The sequence below is a fragment of the Cervus canadensis genome, chromosome 14 (assembly GCF_019320065.1).
Source record: "Cervus canadensis isolate Bull #8, Minnesota chromosome 14, ASM1932006v1, whole genome shotgun sequence".
In the NCBI taxonomy this organism is placed as follows: Eukaryota; Metazoa; Chordata; class Mammalia; order Artiodactyla; family Cervidae; genus Cervus; species Cervus canadensis.
Window position 1 is genome coordinate 20,302,492 of NC_057399.1, and position 18,432 is coordinate 20,320,923.

At 41.6% G+C, this 18,432-nt stretch overlaps 1 protein-coding gene across 9 annotated transcripts in view; it reads right to left on the minus strand.

The window, feature by feature from the left end:
* Positions 1–18,432, minus strand: part of GCNT1 (glucosaminyl (N-acetyl) transferase 1) — a 51,126-nt gene that overhangs the window by 12,641 nt on the left and 20,053 nt on the right. For 3 of the 9 annotated variants that reach the window (XM_043486584.1, XM_043486581.1, XM_043486586.1), the window contains one exon: positions 14,769–14,901. The exons of 4 other annotated variants lie outside the window; for them this stretch is intronic. The gene's annotated coding sequence lies outside the window, so the exon portion shown is untranslated. Of the gene's footprint in view, positions 1–8,133; positions 8,973–12,389; positions 12,598–14,768; positions 14,902–18,432 lie in introns of those variants that run through there. 2 more of the 9 variants (XM_043486585.1, XM_043486583.1) reach the window with 2 other exon arrangements.

The window sequence follows — 18,432 nt, forward strand, 5'->3', positions numbered from 1 at the left end:
AGAATGGTTCAAAATTGAGAAAGGAGTCTGTCAAAGCTATACATTGTCACTCTGCTTATTTAACTTCTATGCAGAGTTCAGTTCAGTCGGTCAGTCGTGTCCAACTCTTTGCAACCCCATGAACCGCAGCACACCAGGCCTTCCTGTCCATCACCAATTCCCGGAGTCCACCCAAACCCATGTCCATCGAGTCGGTGATGCCATCCAACCATTTCACTCTCTCTCATCCCCTTCTCCTCCTGCCCTCAATCTTTCCCAGCATCAGGGTCTTTTCCAATGAGTCAGCTCTTCACTTCAGGTGGCCAAAGTATTGGAGTTTCAGCTTCAACATCAGTCCTTCCAATGAACACCCAGGACTGATCTCCTTTAGGATGGACTGGTTGGATCTCCTTGCAGTCCAAGGGACTCTCAAGAGCCTTCTCCAACACCACAGTTCAAAAGCATCAATTCTTCGGTGCTCAAATTTCTTTATAATACAACTCTCACATCCATACACGACTACTGGAAAAACCATAGCCTTGACCAGACGGACCTTTGTTGGCAAAGTAATGTTTCTGCTTTTTAATATGCTGTCTAGGTTGGTCATAACTTTCCTTCCAAGGACTAAGCGTCTTTTAATTTCATGGCTGCAGTCACCATCTGCACATCATGGGAAATGCTGGGCTTGGAGACTCACAAGCTGGAATCAAGATTTCTGGGAGAAATATCAATAACCACTCTATGCAGATGATACCACTCTGATGGCAGAAAGTGAAGAGGAACTAAAGAGCCTCTCGAGGGTGAAAGAGAAGAGTGAAAAAGCAGGTTTAAAACTCAATATGAAAACTAACATCATAGCATCTGGCCCCATCACTTCATGGCAAATAGATGGGAAAGAGGCACTGACAGGCTTTGTTTTCTTGGGCTCCAAAATCACTGCAGACAGTGACTGCAGCCATGAAATTAAAAGACACTTGCTCCTTGGAAGGAAAGCTATGACAAACCTAAACAGCATATTAAAAAGCAGAGACATCATTTTGTCAACAAAGGTCCATATAGTCAAAGCTATGGTTTTTTCAGTAGTCATGTAGGGATGTGAGAGTTGGAACGTGAAGAAGGCTGAGTGCTGAAGAATTGATGCTTTTGAATTGTGGAGCTGGAGAAGACTCTTGAGAGTCCCTTGGACACCAAGGAGATAAAACCAGTCAATCCTAAAGGAAATGAACCTTGAATATTCATTCAAAGGACTGATACTTTGATTATCAGTCAACTGGATCAAAGTTCTTGAATATTACTGAAATTCAGTTGTATTAATCTAAAGGAGAATATTTTAAGAAGCTTTTTTTTGGTAATTCCAAGGGCAATCACTTAAAAAAAAAACAACAAACAACTCAAAAACATATAGTATTTGAAATTGGACCACCTTATGTGAACACTGATGCGTGGAGTATGGCAGAAGTAATTAGGTCATGTAAAACCGTGCAGCTTCTACCTGGGTGTCTTGGAAAATGTACTCCCCAGAAGCCCCCTGTCAGAGGAAAAGTTCTCTTGTCATGTTGAAAGAAGCCACATGGATGGGTCACACATGTATACCCAAGTCAACAGTCCCAGATAAACCCAGTCTCAATTCATCCCAGCCCAGGTGCCAGCCATGTGAGTGAAGAAGCCATAGATGACCCAAGCCCCTAGTCACTCAATTCCTGACCCACAGAATATGTGAGTAATAAATAAAATGACAATGTTGTATGTTACTATGTTTGGGGTGGTTTGCCTCACAGTGATGATTAGAAAAAACAAGAAACCACATAAACAGAACACCTGGAAAATAAAAAAGCTCTTAAAACATAATGACATGACAGAAAAAATTGAAAAACTCAATAGAAGCATTGGAAAATATAGTTGAGAAAAATTCTTGGGAGGTTAAGCAAACAGGCAAACCAACTGATGGAAAATTAGAGAAAAAAATATATAGTAATTTGGGGAATTAGACCAGGAGATCTACCATCTGAATTGAACCTCCAAAAAGAGAAAACAGAAGAAAAAATGGAAGTAAATAATTAAATCAGTTAAATAATTCCAAGATTATATCTCAAAACAAAGGGATAGTTTCCAGATTGAAAAGTCCCTTGGAATACCAGCATCATGGGTGAAAAATAGACCCACTCCAAGACGTACTTATGGGGCTTTCCTGGTAGCTCAAGGAACCGTGCTGAACTGTGTTTGAACTGTGGTATTGGAGAAGTCTCTTGAGAGTCCCTTAAACTGCAAGGAGATCAAACCAGTCAATCTTAAAGGAAATCAGTCCTGAATATTCATTGGAATTCATTGAAATTAAGCTGAAACTTCAATACTTTGGCCACCTGATGCAAAGAACTGACTCCTTGGAAAACACCCTAATGCTGGGAAAGACTGACAGCAGGAGAAGGGGACGACAGAGGATGAGATGGTTGGATGGCATCACTGACTTGATGGACATGCGTTTGAGTAAGCTCCAGGAGTTGGTGATGGACAGGGAAGCAAGGCGTGCTGCAATCCAAGGGGTCGCAAAGAATTGGACATGACTGAGCAACTGAACTGAACTCATAGCTCAGGGCATCCCTGACAGCTCAGTTGGTAAAGAATCCACCTGCAATGCAGGAGACCCTGGTTCAATTCCTGGGTCGGGAAGATCCACTGGAGAAGGGATAGGCTATCCACTCTAGTATTCTTGGGCTTCCCTTGTGGCTCAGCTGGTAAAGAATCCACCTGCAATGCAGGAGACCTGGGTTCAATCCCTGGGTTGGAAAGATGCTCTGGAGAAGGGAAAGGCTACCCACTCTAGTATTCTGACCTAGAGAATTCTGAATAGTCCATGGAGTCACAAAGAGTCAGACATGACTGAGCGACTTTCACTTTCAAGATGTACTTATTAAACACAAAATGTCAGAACACTGGGGAAAAAGAGTATCATGTAGGTTTCTGGGGTGGGGGAGTGGAGATAAACCACGTGAAAAAGATGCAGAAGCAAAATGTCTCCATATTTCATAAAAGCCAAACAAGCCAGATGATAATGGAGCAATGCCTCCAAAGTGCTAAAAGAAATTGAATTCCAGGGAGGGGGGATCGGGATGGGGAATACATGTAAATCCATGGCTGATTCATGTCAATGTATGACAAAAACCACTACAATAAAGTAATTAGCCTCCAACTAATAAAAATAAATGAAAAAAAAAGAAAGAAATTGAAATTCCAGATGAGAATTCTTAGAACTAGATGAACTACCATGTAAATTAAGGGTAAAATAAAAACATTTTACATATTAAGAGAGGAAAAACTTCAAAATATTCACCCGTCTGCATCCCTTTTCAGGAAGCTGAAATGAACTTTGATGAGCTCCATCAAAACTGAAAGGTCGGGGCATGCCCCCGGGAAAGTGCTACAAGGCAAATTCCGGAGGCTGGCTAAACTTTCAGGGGCTGGCCCCCTGCAGCCTGGTCCAATCAGGTACCAACACAGCCCTCGGACACTGACCACCGCTGTAGCCCGCGCTTTCTTCCTTATATGAAAAGACCTGGCCTGGACGCCCTGCCCGGACTATAAAACCCCTCCCCACCCCTCATACCTTGCAGACTCCCTTTGTCTCCTCACTCACCAGCCCCCCGGGAGTTCTGCCCGAGAGCGAGAGCGACGCTTAATAAAAAGGCCTTTACCACCAGTCCTTAGAGGCGGCTTTTTCTTTCTCCCGCGGCGTTTTCTAACAAAAACTATGTTGTAAGCCAAGAAGGAGGACAACATAAGAATCAGAAACTGTATCACAACACCAGAAGAAAAGAAAGGAAATACCAGGATGATAGTAAAGGAACACCTTAGGCTGTGTGTGTAACAGGCCAACAGACAGACATAGCATACAGCCGTGGCGGAGATGTTGAATGGAAAGAAAATGAAGTGAATGGAATAACTGATGGGAATAAGCATACTTAAAGCCCATTTAAACAACTGGCAGAGTTTGGGGGTGAATCTGTAATAACTATTTTGAAGACAAAGCAAACAAAGGGGGTTAGGGAGATAATTATTATTGACCCCAAAAAATTAGAATCACAAAATGATGGGGAAAAAAAAAAAATCACAGTGCAGCCCATGGCTTGGCTCAGAAAAGCACCAGTCTTAATAATGTAAACACTGTTTTTCCCTTGAGATTCAATAAAACAATATTAGGAGCACAGAGCAATAGGAGAGATGGGTGCTGAAAACACAGGGGTTGTGTACTTTGCCCAGCATCACAAAACTGGCCACAGCTGGGTGTTTAGAATTACACTGCTGTTCCAAGCAAAGGTCTCCTCCTAATTTTATTCTTCTCCCAAGTGCTCTTTGTCTTCAGCAGCTCAAAATGGTAAGGAGCTAATCAAAAACATAAAGTAGAGGTAAAGGGTAACACTCAGCGTAGGTTTGTTTACACAGTGATAAACAGATAAGGAGATGCCTGTAAGAGAAGTCTAAAACTCGCTGAGCAACAAATCCAGACTTCAGCTTGGAATAAGTACGAAACATTAGAAGATTTCAATATGTAAAAGAAAAAAAAAAGTGCTATAGTGGCATTTAAAAATTAAAATCTACTAGATATCACTAGCACATGCCTCTGTATTTTAAAATGAACCCAATTCTAAATGATTATATTCATCTCAATCACACATTAGTTTAATTTAGAGAACTATCACCATATAAATAAGATAACAAGGACTTCTCTTGTGGTGCAATGGATAAGAACCCGCCTGCCAATGTAGGGGACACGGGGGTTCAATCCCCGGTCTGGGAAAATTCCACATGCCTCAGAGCAACTAAGCCCGCATGCCGCAACTACTGAAGCCTGTGCTCCACAAAGAGAAGCCGCTGCAATGAGAAGCCCACACACCACCACAAACAGTGGCCTCTGCTTGCCACAACTAGAGAAAGCCTGCTCACTGCAATGAAGACCTAGAACAGCCAAAAAGAAAATAAACACATGGTTCAGATGTATAAACTAAAAAATAAAGAAGACAATGAAAAAAATGTGTAAGAAAGTGAGCTAAATGTGGCTCAGGATATATTCTTCATAATTTCTTTTTAACAATAAAAAGAAAGGCAAAGCAGGAAGAGGGAGAGAATTGGGAATAATATGTGTTTCACTATGAATTAATATGACATGACATATTCAGAACTTGGAAGCAAAAGGATTTATCAAGTTTATATGACTATTCACATACATGCGAATACGCCTTTAAGAATGATCAGAATCTTCTTGTTCAGCCTCTAATTACACCTGTGACTCCTAGACAGAGATGTGTCCATCAACAGATAATAGATAAAGATGTGGGGGTGTGTTTGTGTATTTCTCAGCCATAAAAAAGAATGAAACTCTGCCATCAGCAACAACATGGATGGACTTGGATGGCATTATGCTAAGTGAAATAAGTTAAAGAAAGACAAATACTGTCATCACTTATATGTGGAATTTAAAAAATGCAACAAACCAGTGTATATAACAAAAAAGAAACTCACAAATATAGACAACAAATAAGTGGTTACCAGTGGGAAAAGGGGAGAGGCATTATAGGAATAAGGATTAAGAGATGCATGCAAGCTCATTTAGTCATGTCTGACTCTGCGACCCTATGGACTGTAGCCCACGATGTTCCTCTGTCCATCGGATTCTCCCCTCAATACTGGAGTGGGTTGCCATTTCCTTCTCCAGGGTGCCTTCCCAACCTAGGGATTGAACCCACATTCCTGCAGCTCCTGCTTGACAGGTAGATTTTTTATCACTGAGTGACTTGGGAAGCCTCAAGGGATTAAGAAGTACAAACGGTTATGTAAAAAGTAAGATACAGGATACATTGTACAACACAGGGAATATAGCCAATATCTTATAATAACTCTAAATAGAGCATAACCTTTGAAAATTGTGGATCACTATACTGCACACCTATAACTTATATGATATCACACATCAACTATATTTCAATTAAAAAAATTAAATTAGGGACTTCCCTGGTAGTTCAGTGGCTATGACTCCATGCTCTCAATGCTTGGTGGGTGGTGGGGGGCGGGGGGGGGGCGCCTGGGTTCAATCCCTGGTCAGGGAACTAGATTCTGAGTGCCGCAACTAAAGATTGTGCATGATGCAACAAAGATTCCTGTGTGACACAACTAAGACCCAGTGCAGCCAAATACATTTTTTTTTTAATATTAAGTTTAAAAAAGTGAGAAAAAATAAAAAGATAATAAGAGCTCTGCACTGGTTAGCTTTGTTAACCTTTATGAAGGTTAAAGCTGACAGACTAACTGTCAACTATAATGAAAGAAAGGAGTAGAATTTTAAAAGGCAAACTCTTTATTTCAACAATTTCCACCAAAGTTAATTCTGGTTTAAGTCCAAATAAAACTATTATAGCTAAGAATAATTCTGCCTGTTGTCTATTGTACCATTTTTTTAAGTAGTGGAAATATTTCACAAAAAAAGTACACACACGTGTGTGTCCACACCAAGTCTGTGCACACATCTGTGTGTCTGCATAAACGCATAGCTGGATGGATACATCAGGTCCATGACCCATCATCCTGCAGCAGGAAGCTCTCAGTCCAGGTTGTCACCCTCGAGCTCCACTGAATCCTCCTCTGGGGCTCAATTTCGCGGACCCTCCAAGGACCACTGTTCTTGTGGTCTCTGGAGGCTGTGACAGAAGCAAAATACCCACTACTGTGATTGATGCCAAGGTCATGTAAGATCTCAGAGGACTGAGACTCAAGCCAGGGGGCCCAAACGCCACCCCGAAGCGTGGCCAAGGGAAGGAGTGGGAAGCAGGTAAGATCCCAAGGCAGAGGGCTTGCCAACTGCAGTTCTTCCGGCCCCGTGCACCCCACGCTCACGAGTCACCTGGGGGTACCTGGCCTCTGCCTCCTGCAGCTGTGCCCTGCCCGCAGGGTGGTCTCTGCTATCTGGCTGTCTGTGACTCACTGCGGTGAGCTCCCGAGCTTCTCTGAGAGTTCACGTTAAAACGAATTCCTGACACCCCACAGTGCCTGCCCCTCCAAATGGCCAGGAGAAACTCTCTTGGGTCCTTGGACCTCAGCTCCAAGCTCCACAGTTCAGACTGTTGTCTCCTAGAATCCACCCTAGAGTTTTCTTCCAGCTAAGGAAATAAGGGCACTAGGGAACCTTCTATAAAACTGGACCACATTTCCTATGCCCCTTGGGAAAGGGTGCTTTCTACACGAATTAAAGCCAGATGATGCGAGGAAGCGGAAGGAGGGCCTATGTCTCCCTTCTTCATAGCCTCATGTCCTGAATCAGGCACGGAAGGTGGCACAGAGAATCACTAAGTTCCATTTGTTAAATGAATAAATTCTCTCTCTAGTGAGCCCACGTTCCTCTGCTGGAAATTAAACACCTATCCTTTCTCCCTTTGGGGAGGAGTTCTGTCTCCAGTTCTCTACATTTGCAGCAAGGACTATCCTGTCTTAGAGAGTACAGCTAAAAGAACATACTGTTTAAAGATGAAATGATAATAAATGATTGTGTATGTGTGTTAGTTGCTCAGTAGTGCCCAACTCTTTGCGACCCCACGGACTGTAGCCCACCAGGCTCCTCTGTCCATGGATTTCTCCAGGCAAGAATATTGGAGTGGGTTGCCATTTCCTACTCTAGGGGATCTTCCCAACCCAGGCATTGAACCCAGGTCTCCAAAATTAAGGCAGATTCTTTATCATCTGAGCCACCAGGGAAGCCCCAATAAATGATTAAACCTCTCAAAAAATGGAAGAAATGGCACCAAAATTTTGCAAGAGGGACTGAGTGATAGCTGACTGGGGAGATCTCAGAAGGCTGATCCCTTGAAGCAGGCAACAGAGAAAGCTGAGCGGCAACTCAATCTATAGCACAGTCCCCCCAGCCCTCCCCTCCTGCTACCAGCCACCAACCCATCCCCTCCAAACGCTCCAGAGTTGGCAACATAAACTCCTCCGGGAGCAGCAGGAAGTGGAGTAAAACTCCAATCAGTGAAAATCTACGTAAAAGACTGTTAAGACTCCCAGACCCCTCCCTCTGTTCTTCATAATCCAGTCCTGATCCCCACCAGAAAACATGAAATAGAATATCTGAGCTGGAGGGCCCAAGGCACAACTGCGGGCAGGAGTACCAACCTGGGGGAATTAAGTCAAAGGTCCTCATTTCCAGAACACTGGCAGGCCGGCATACATACCTCCCAGGCTTCAGCCTCAGAGAACAGAAAACTACTTGATATCCAAGAAAAGCTCATGACACAAAAGAGATCAGAAAAAAACAGAGGAGGTTATCAGGTTAACTGGTATAATCAACCACAATCCTTAGTGACAGAAAATAAAAACAACTTATTATTTCTCACTACTTTTGGAGTTGGTCGGGCAATCCTTCTGGTTTTACCTGGGCTCACTGAGGCAGCTGCATGCAGATAGAGGACTGTCCGGATTGGAGGGTTCCATACAGGTCGTTCACATCTGCATGTTAGCTGGAGTGCCTCTCATCATGTATAGCTGGACGAGATTCCTCACCTGGCAGCCGCAGGGCAGCATACCAAGAGAGCCCAGCAGCTCCAAAGCCTCAACAACATCACGTCTGCTATATTCCATTAGAGAAAGTCACCAGGCCTGACATGATTCCAGAGGAAATAAGGTTTTACTTCTGGATGGGAAGGGAAGCAAAATCACATTGCAAGGGGGGCACAGATACTGCAATGGGAGGAATCTGTACCCATTAAATAGTCTGTCACATGGAGAAATTAAGATCAAGAGATGAGAACTGCAATGATGAAAAAAATCCTAGGGTTTTTATCAGCAAAGACATAAGAGAAATTATTGCAATCATGAAACAAGGACTATGAAAATGGAACAGAGAATAAAAATGAGCCCTCAGAATCAAAAGTATGATAGCTAAAATTAAAAATTCAATTGAAGAATCAGAAATTAAAGTTAAGGAAAGCCCCAAGACAGTAGAGCAGAAAGATAAATAAATGGAAAAGAGGAAAATGAGAAAACTGATACAGAAGATCCAACATTCAAATAACAGGCATTTCACTGAGAAAGAAGAAAATGAAGGTAAGAGGGGTGAAAAGGAAGGGGAGGTGGAAGGGAAGTTTAAGAGGGAGGTAACATGTATACGTATCGCTGATTCATGTTAATATATGGCAGAAACAACACAATTTCAACCTAGAATTTCAACCTAGAATTCTATATAACCTGCCAGGCTGTTTGTCAATGTAACATAGAATAAAGGCATTTTCATACATGCAAAGTTGCATGTAACTTTTCTCAGCAGGCTATTGCAAGAAGCACACCACCAAAAGACAAAGCCCATCAGTAATTATAAAAACAGTCCCACTATTTTGGAATGCTTAATATGTGCAAGGAGCTCTTCTAAAGGATTTACCTAAACAACTCTTAGGATCTTCAGGATAGCTCTAAACAGAAGACACTATTTTCCAGATGAGGAAACTGAAGCATAAAGAGCTTAAATAACTACCAAGGTCACTAAAGGAGTTCTTATCCAAATTCCACTGGAGGGGAATATACCAACAAGCAATTCTCTAGACACCAACCAGGTGTCTTACAAGTCAGCTTAATTCTGACACTATCTAATCAGAGACAGTGTCAATTTCATGGTTTAAGAGTTCAGTCTCACTAAGTCTGACCTTCAGACTATAAAATCAGAAATTCCCACAATCCCTTCCTCAGGTTCAATTAATTTGCTAGAGCAGCTCACAGAACTCAGAAACATCTTACTTAGTAGATTACTGGTTTATTATAAAAAGATGTGATAAAGGATACAGGTGAACATCCAGATGGAAGAGATGCACAGGGCATGGTATGGGGGAAAGATGCAGAGCTTCCATGCTCTGAGAGCACCACTCTGCAAATCTCCACACTTGCACCAAGCTGTCCTGGGTTTTTATGGAAGTTTCATTACATGAACATGATTGATTAAATCACTGGTCATCGGGGGATCCAACCTCCAGATCCTCTCTCCTCCCCAGAGATGGGAGGTAGGGATGCAGGGGGTGGGACTGAAAGTTCCAACCCTCTAATCACTTGGCTGGTCCTCCTGCAACCAGCCCCCATCTTCAGGTAGGATCCAAGGGTCACCTCATCAACATAATAGACAATTTTTGTTGCTCTCATCACTTAGGACATTCCAAGGGTTTTACAGTAGCTCTGTGCCAGAAATGGACCAGATGAACAAATATACATTGATTATAAATCACAGTATCAGTCATAAAGCTAGTAAGTGGAGTAGCTAACATTCAAACCTACACAATCTAGCCCCCCAAGTTCATGTTATGCAGCTGGTACTCCACATCTATGGCCTCTGTATCTGTCAGTTCTGCATCCTTGAATTCAACTAAACTCAAATCAAAACTATTTGGGGAAATTCCCTGGCAGTCCAATGTTTAGGACTCTGCACTTTCACTGCAGGGAGCATGGGTTCAATCCCTGGTGGGGAAACTAAGATCCTGCAAGCCGTGAGGGCAAGAAAAAAAAAGAGAGAGAGAGAGATGTATTAAAAAAAGAGAAAGAAAGAAAAAAATTACACGTGGCTCACATCCTATTTTTATTGGACACTGGGGTTCTAGGGAACAGGAAGTTCTGGGGGCACTGGGAAAGGATTATTTTTCATAACTACAACTTTTTGTTAAGAGACAACTGTCCACGGGTCCCTCATATTTCTGCACATCTTGCAAGTGAGGTACTACCTGCCTTTTCATTCTGGACTGTTTTTTTAAGGCTATTTGTGCAGTGAACACCCTTGAAAGACAGACAGTGCCTCCCTCACTAGCGAAGGGCCAATGTGCTTACTGTTGGGATAATAAATGCAATATCTCTGGGAGCAAAGGGAAAGCATGTTCATTGCCCACCATAAAAGATGTGGGTTCCCTAAGCTCAGGGTTCCTTCCTTGTAACGCAATCCACTGTCCGTGCAGATTATCATCTGCCTGTGTTCTTACCGCCCTGTAGGAACTAGGACTTAGGAAGCTACATGAAAATTGCCAATATTCTGCTCTGTTATTGCTATAGGTAGTAAACTATACCTTGTGCTTGGCCCAGGAGTCTTAGGTCTTCTGCAAGCATTCATGAAGACTGACAGACTTGCTAGCTTTCAAGTAGGGTAAAATCTAAGACCTTTGATAGGTCTAAGAGCTTTGATGTTACACTCTTGTGGAAATATCTGCTTTTTCAAACAATGTGCATATAAACTTTGATTAACATAAAGGCTACATTTTTCTAGTCTTAAAGGTGGTGATAAAATTAAGAGCTACAATGATAGTCAATGAGTTTTTAAACATAACTAGTATAAATTAATATTCTCAAGTCTTGGTAAATAGTACAACTATTAAAACTTTTCTTCCATTTTTGTCTTCTTTTTACATCTTCATTAACTATTTAATCTCACATCAAAACATATTTAATAATTATATGAAATTTTAAAGTATATAGTAAATATAATTAATGGAAGTCTCAATGACCTGTCCCTAATTTTAAATGAGATGAAACTAAGTAAAACTAGGTTTCATCTGTGTGGTCATCTACAGAAGAAAACTAAATAAAAGGTTCTCCATGCCTGAATTAGAAGTATGAAATGGCAACCCACTCCAGTATCCTTGCCTGGAAAATTACACGGACAGAGGAGCCTGGCAGGCTACAGTCTATAGGGTCACAAAAGTGTTGGACACGACTGACTGACAGATCACGCATGCCTGAATTAATGACATGAAAAGTTCTACAGAAAATTTTTTCCATTTACTCATTACACTACTATAGGACAAAATGTCATTTAAATAACTAACTCTTGCATTTCATTCATGCCTGGAAATGGTATTCATTCTTCTCAATTGCCATCATTTTCTCCCCTGAGGCGAGGCAGCTGAAGGCCTAAAACAAGAACTAAAACCTACCATTTCTGCACACAGGCTTGGCAGGACCCATGAAATACACCCCAGTCTGCACTATTTCAGAGGGGAAAGCTTTAAGTCCATCTAGAGGAAAAGAAAGGATCCACAGAGGCTTCCTCGATAACAACCCACCTGAATCCTGAAAATGGGTAGGATTTAGATACTAGAAAGTAGGAGAGAAAATTTTGCTGACAGAGTGAAAATCTGAAGCAAAAGGAAGCCGGAAAGGAAGACGAGAGTGATGTGTAACAGAAGCAGCTTTAACAAGAATGGGAAGGTAAGAAATCATAGCTGTTTACCACTCACATTCCTTAACCCTAGGGACCTCCTTTTAAATTCTATTATGACACGAGGTCTGTTTCTCAGTTATAGTGAACGACAACAATGAACAGATTTTTAAGCACATTCGTGGACGCTAAGGCCAGGTTTCAGTGAAGAAATCAGAAGAGCGATGATAAACAGGGGACACATACCCACCTCAAATGATTAAAACTGTCACTCATAATAAAATGTCCTCTGAGCAGCAGCCCGGAAGGCCGTAGAGAAGCCCAGCGCAGAAGAAGCAGGGGTGGCAGCCCGGCTCCGGCCACAGCTCTGTCCTCGCTGGGCTGGCCTCCCATCCCATCCATCCAATGGGCTTTGCTCAGTAATAATGAGAATGCTCAACCCCAGAAAGGAAGGAAACCTGGGAAGAACCAAGACACTGTTCTGAAAATATCTTTGTAGATATAAGGCAAACAATAAGTGCACAGAGAGATCACAGAGTAGACTCGATCTGTATGTTCTCTGAATGCTTTCTTTTCCTCATCACCCTTTATTATATATACACACACACCCTCTGAATGTTCTTCATCCGGATCTCTCTTTACGTACTCAACGACAGCTTGAAAGAGGGAAATAAAACTTAACAAATGCCCTGGGTTTGTCCTTTTTTCCAAGAACCTAGATTTAAACATTCATGGAGTCAAAAAAGAAAGGTGGGGAGGGGATGAGGGCATCAGCAGCATCAGACACAATGAATCAGAATGAATGAACCGAGGGCCACCCCTTCTCACTCTGTTCTGTGTCCTCTGGCCATCAGGGTGGGCCTGTGGCTAAAGAAGCGGAGCTTGACGACTCTGGCCCCAGCTCATGAGGAAATGAGTGCAAGGAAATACAGCGGCTCAGTTCAGATGGGACTCTACACGGACGGGGCCCTTGAGTCTTACTGTGTGTTTTCCAAGGCAAAGAAGGTCCCATTAATCCCAGCACATCCGGTACCAATAGTTTCTCAATATCTTTCACTCAACTTCTCTTCAAATTTACAATTTAGTGGTAGAAATATATATAGGTTTACCTGTACAAGTGGTATCCATTCCCTTAAAAGCCAAAAGAATGCCCATAACTGTACTAAAATATCAAAATTAGTGCATTATATTAGCAATTAGGAAGAGCAAATGATAAAACGAGGTGTGTGTGTCCACACACACACACACACACACACACAGAGTGGAATATTCTTCAGCCTTCAGAGGGAATCAAAATCTGATACATGCTACATTCATCTTTGTTAAGTGAATAAGCCAGTCACAAAAACACAATACTGTATACTTCCACTTATAAGGGGTACCTAGAGTAATTAAATTCATAGAGGTGGAAAGTGAAATAGAGGTTACTACAGCAGTGGGAGGGGGAAAGGAGAAGTTATTGTTTAGTGAGTACAGAGTTTCTGTTTGGGATGATGAGAAGTTCTAGAAACGGACAATGCAGATGGGTGTACAACATTGAATATAACGCCACTGAATTTTCCCTGACTCCATTAGTGACATAGTTTTACACTTGAGGGTTATTTCTTTTCAGCTCTGTTATGATTTTTAAAAAGATGCCACTGGCTTGTACCTTGACACCTTTACAGTAGGTATGTACATTTAGGCAAAAATGTTACTTAGAAGAGGCTTTTTAAATTCAGAGGAAGTTGTTAGGAGTATAGGCAGGAGTGGCCCCAGGTGGTTTGCACACACAAAGACAGACATTTTCAAGTCTCATGTCGTGAAAATTTGAAGATAAAGAACAAAGATCATCTGGCTGGCTGTCTCTCAAAGACCAGTGTGTTTCTTATTGCCTATGAAACTAGAGTATTATCCCAATTTCCTTCAAGTACGAGTAACGGCTAAATGTAAAATGCAAAAACCCCATCCTCTAGGGCACTAGGTTCATTCATAGAAGTGGGCCTCATCAGAGTTGACTAGAGACAGGTCTATTTATGCACAGACATACACACACTTGGAGTTTGTTTTTTGAAGGAATCTTCAGCCTCCTTACCACTACATGCCAAAGTAAGTATAAAAGGTCTCATTGTTCACTTCAAAATTCCAGACTGAAGAGTAATAAACTTTTTTTCTTTCCTTTTTAAAAAAATGAAGAGTAGGTGGTTTATAATACTGCAGAGAGCACTGAATAGAGCACAGTTTCAGAGAAACAAAATTTTAGATTTCAAAGGTATCTTAAGGTTCATTTCCCCCACTCTTACTAAATAATTTTAAAGATGAAACAGCACAGAGTGCACACACCTGGCAAGGGTGCCCAGCAAGAACAATTCTTAAGCAGAAACAACTTACCAGTGGCTCTGGTTTCTGTCCAACCCGTTCATCATGAAGCCCACAGATCCCGAATTTTTTGAAACCTCAATTTTAAATACTCTCAGGTTTAAACACTTCCTGGGTTCCAAAAATTCTCATTCTAAAATATTAGATTCTGTCTTGCTTTTAGAGGAATTTCCAAATTTCCAGATCATACCACCTGTCTGGATTTTCAGCTTGCTAAGTAAAATCGTCAGAGCAAATATTCTCAATCCATATAGAAAAATAAACAACTAACCATCAGCAGGAATGAGAAGTGCTCTCTTTGCCCAGCTTCCTTCAACATGTTAAAATCCAGCTCCACCTCTTGCACGCGGCCCCTTTTCTGAACCACAGTGATTGCTGTCTTCTTTGAAATCCAGTATCATTCACTATAGGAAGCCACAGAGGAAAACAGTGGTGTGAGAATAAATGCTAACCATGCCAAGTCCTAATGAGTGGTTTCAGTAAGCTACCTAACTTCTCTGAGCCTTAGTTTCCTCATCTGAAAAATGAAGCTTATAATCCCCTATTTGGTTGGTGGTGAATCAAAAAACAAAAACCACCTATAAAGCAACTAACATGGTAATTAGTATGCATCATTTCATCAATAAACAAGGGTTATCACCATCACTGGTCACTTAATTCCACAGATTCCCATCTCTGAACTGATCCAGGCACCTGCTTGGTCAGCTCCTAGTAATCAGTAATCTAGCCTCACCCTTCATTCCCACCCCTCCACCACCACACCACCATCCCGGCCTCACCCTACTCACATTGCCTCGTGGGCCTTGCATAGGCTTATGCAACCAGTAAGGACTCAAAGAATGAACAAAACAAACAAATCTAAATATTGCAAAATCCACTCCCTTCTACCCCAAAATAGGTAGGGCAGTATCTTGGATGCTTCTTATTAACTGGGCCTCTACCTCAGTCTTTTCCAGATAAAGAAACTAAAGCACAGTACTTAAATGCTCCAAATTATAGTCTGTCAGTGAGTGTAACATGAATTCAAAGCACTCTGTGTTGGCTCTTACAAAATGAACATCTACAAACAAAGCCCAAAGGACTGGCCTCATGCTGGGTGGCTCCCAACCTGTCTTCAGGATTGACCTACCTTTCTTAACCTGTCTGCACTTCAGTCTCCTCATCTGTGCACAAGAGCAGATGAGTTCAGTGAGGGGAACCTACACCTGAGTGATAAAGCATTTTGCTGGTCTTCAGCAGAGGGATGACGGACAGGGACCAGGTACAAGAAGGCTGAGTTTTGACTGAGTTGAGGGTCAAGAGAGCAGAGAATGGGAGGGAAGTCCCACTGCAAGACAAATCTTAATTAGAATGTATTTCCACAAGTCTGAGATCTTATTTTTCTTCCCACATTGATAGCTTTGAAAGTGACAGGCATTTGATGCATTTATACACTATGTGTTCATTACTATGGTGGTTTCTTTTTTTGTGATTTCCTTTGTTGTTGTTCAGTCACCGAGTCGTGTCTGACTCTTTTCAACCCCATGGACTGCAGTTATTTCCTTAAAGACTGATATTAAGTTGATGGTGCTCATACAAATGAAGTTACTGCAGAATTAAGGAAATTTTAAAAATTTTAAGGAAATGTCAGGCAAATTCTTTTTACATACATTTTCTCTTTAACAGTTAAGGAAACTGAGGCATTCACTGCTCTGATGACCATCTGCTGGTGATCTACTCCAGCTAACCAGCAGGAAAGAGGTGAGGTGGGGCTCAACCCACAACTGACTCTGGGGAGACAGAAGAGGGAGCAGAACAGTCTGACTTCCTAGCCAAGAACCACACTGGATCCAGTTATTAACAGCTTTGAATTATACCTTGCCCTACCTCCTCACCTTACAAGGAGCCCCAGAACCTTCCAAGTCTTCCCTCGGGTGTAACTATGACACAATCTCCTCCCAAAGACTTCAGACCAAAGGTACAGCAGAACAACCTCTTCAACCCTCAGATACACATGTGTGAGCTGAGTCAACGTTCCCCAGAAGCTTCATAAACTTGAGGCGCAACCTTTATCTATCATTTTATCTAAACGACATTTAGGTCCCGTTGTTGAATTTGAAATTATTGCCCAAGAGTGAAGGAATTCTCTATGTAATGACAGAAAAAATGGTATTTGAGATGAACTGGCATTCAGAGATGAGCTATGGACATATACGAATATACTTATATCTTTGTTTTATTTTTTCCTTGGAATTCCAGGAGGACTCTTAGATCAAACTTTATCAATTTCTATGGCTCTTGATGCTCTTTCAAATAGACTATAGTATTTAAACTGAGTACCCTAATATCTGAGTATCATTTTCTCTATATTGACTCTATAATTATCTTGATTATGTAGTACATATTCATATACTGTGCAATTATTTTTGACCTATTCCAACTGTAAAATGATACAGCAGAGAGGTTTCATTTTGTATTTCTTTCATTGCTAATGGCTCAATATGAGTATCTCTACATGTGAGAGAAAGGAGTCTGGTAGCAATGATTTCTACTCCAGAGCCAGACTATCCAGTTCAAAAACTGGACACAATCATCTACCAACTCAGACTTTCTTAAGCCCTTAACTGCTCCAAGTTTCAGTTCCTTCACTGGTTAAAATAATAATAATTTTAAGCAATTTAATTGGGTTAAGGATCCTACATACATTAGTTTTTAAAGAGAGCAAGTGAGCCAACCGGTAATATGCTTACACTATACTTGATATGAAGTAATGCTCAAAATTCTCCAAGCCAGGCTCCAACAATACGTGAACCATGAACTTCCAGGTATTCAAGCAGGTTTTAGAGAAGGCAGAGGAACCAGAGATCAAATTGCCAACATCCACTGGATCATTGAAAAAGAGAGTTCCAAAAAAACATCTATTTCTGCTTTATTGACTATGCCAAAGCCTCTGACTGTGTGGATCACAATAAACTGTGGAAAATTCTGAAAGAGATGGGAATACCAGACCACCTGACCTGCCTCTTGAGAAATCTGTATGCAGGTCAGGAAGCAACAGTTAGAACTGGATATGGAACAACAACTCCTTTTCCAAATAGGAAAAGGAGTAAGGCAAGGCTGTATATTGTCACCTTGCTTATTTAACTTATATGCAGAGTACATCATGAGAAATGCTAGGCTGGATGAAGCACAAGCTGGAAATCAAGACTGCCAGGAGAAATATCAATAACTGCAGATATGCAGATGACACCACCCTTATGACAGAAAGTGAAGAAGAACTAAAAAGTCTCTTGATGAAAGTGAAAGAGTGAAAAAGTTGGCTTAAAGCGCAACATTCAGAAAACTACGATCATGGCATCCAGTCCCATCACTTCATGGAAAATAGATGGGGAAACAGTGGACACAGTGGCTGACTTTAATTTTTTGGGCTTCAAAATCACTGCAGATGGTGACTGCAGCCATGAAATTAAAAGACGCTTAATCCTTGGAAGAAAAGTTATGACCAACCTAGACAACATATTAAAAAGCAGAGAAGTTTATTATTTTGCCTACAAAGGTCCGTCTAGTCAAGGCTATGGTTTTTGCAGTAGTCATGTGTGGATGTGAGAGTTGGACTATAAAGAAAGCTGAGTGCTGAAGAATTGGTGCTTTTGAACTGTGATGTTGGAGAAGACTCTTGAGAGTCCCTTGGACTGCAACAAGATCCAATCTTAAAGGAAATCAGCCCTGAATATTCATTGGAAGGACTGATGTTGAAGCTGAAATTCCAATACTTTGGCCACCTGATGCAAAGAACTGACTCATTTGAAGACTCTGGTGCTAGGAAAGATTGAAGGCGGGAGGAGAAGGGGACGACAGAGGATGAGATGGTTGGATGGCATCACCGACTCAATGGACATGAATTTGAGTAAACTCTGGGAGTTGGTGACGGACAGGGAGGCCTGGCGTGCGGCAGT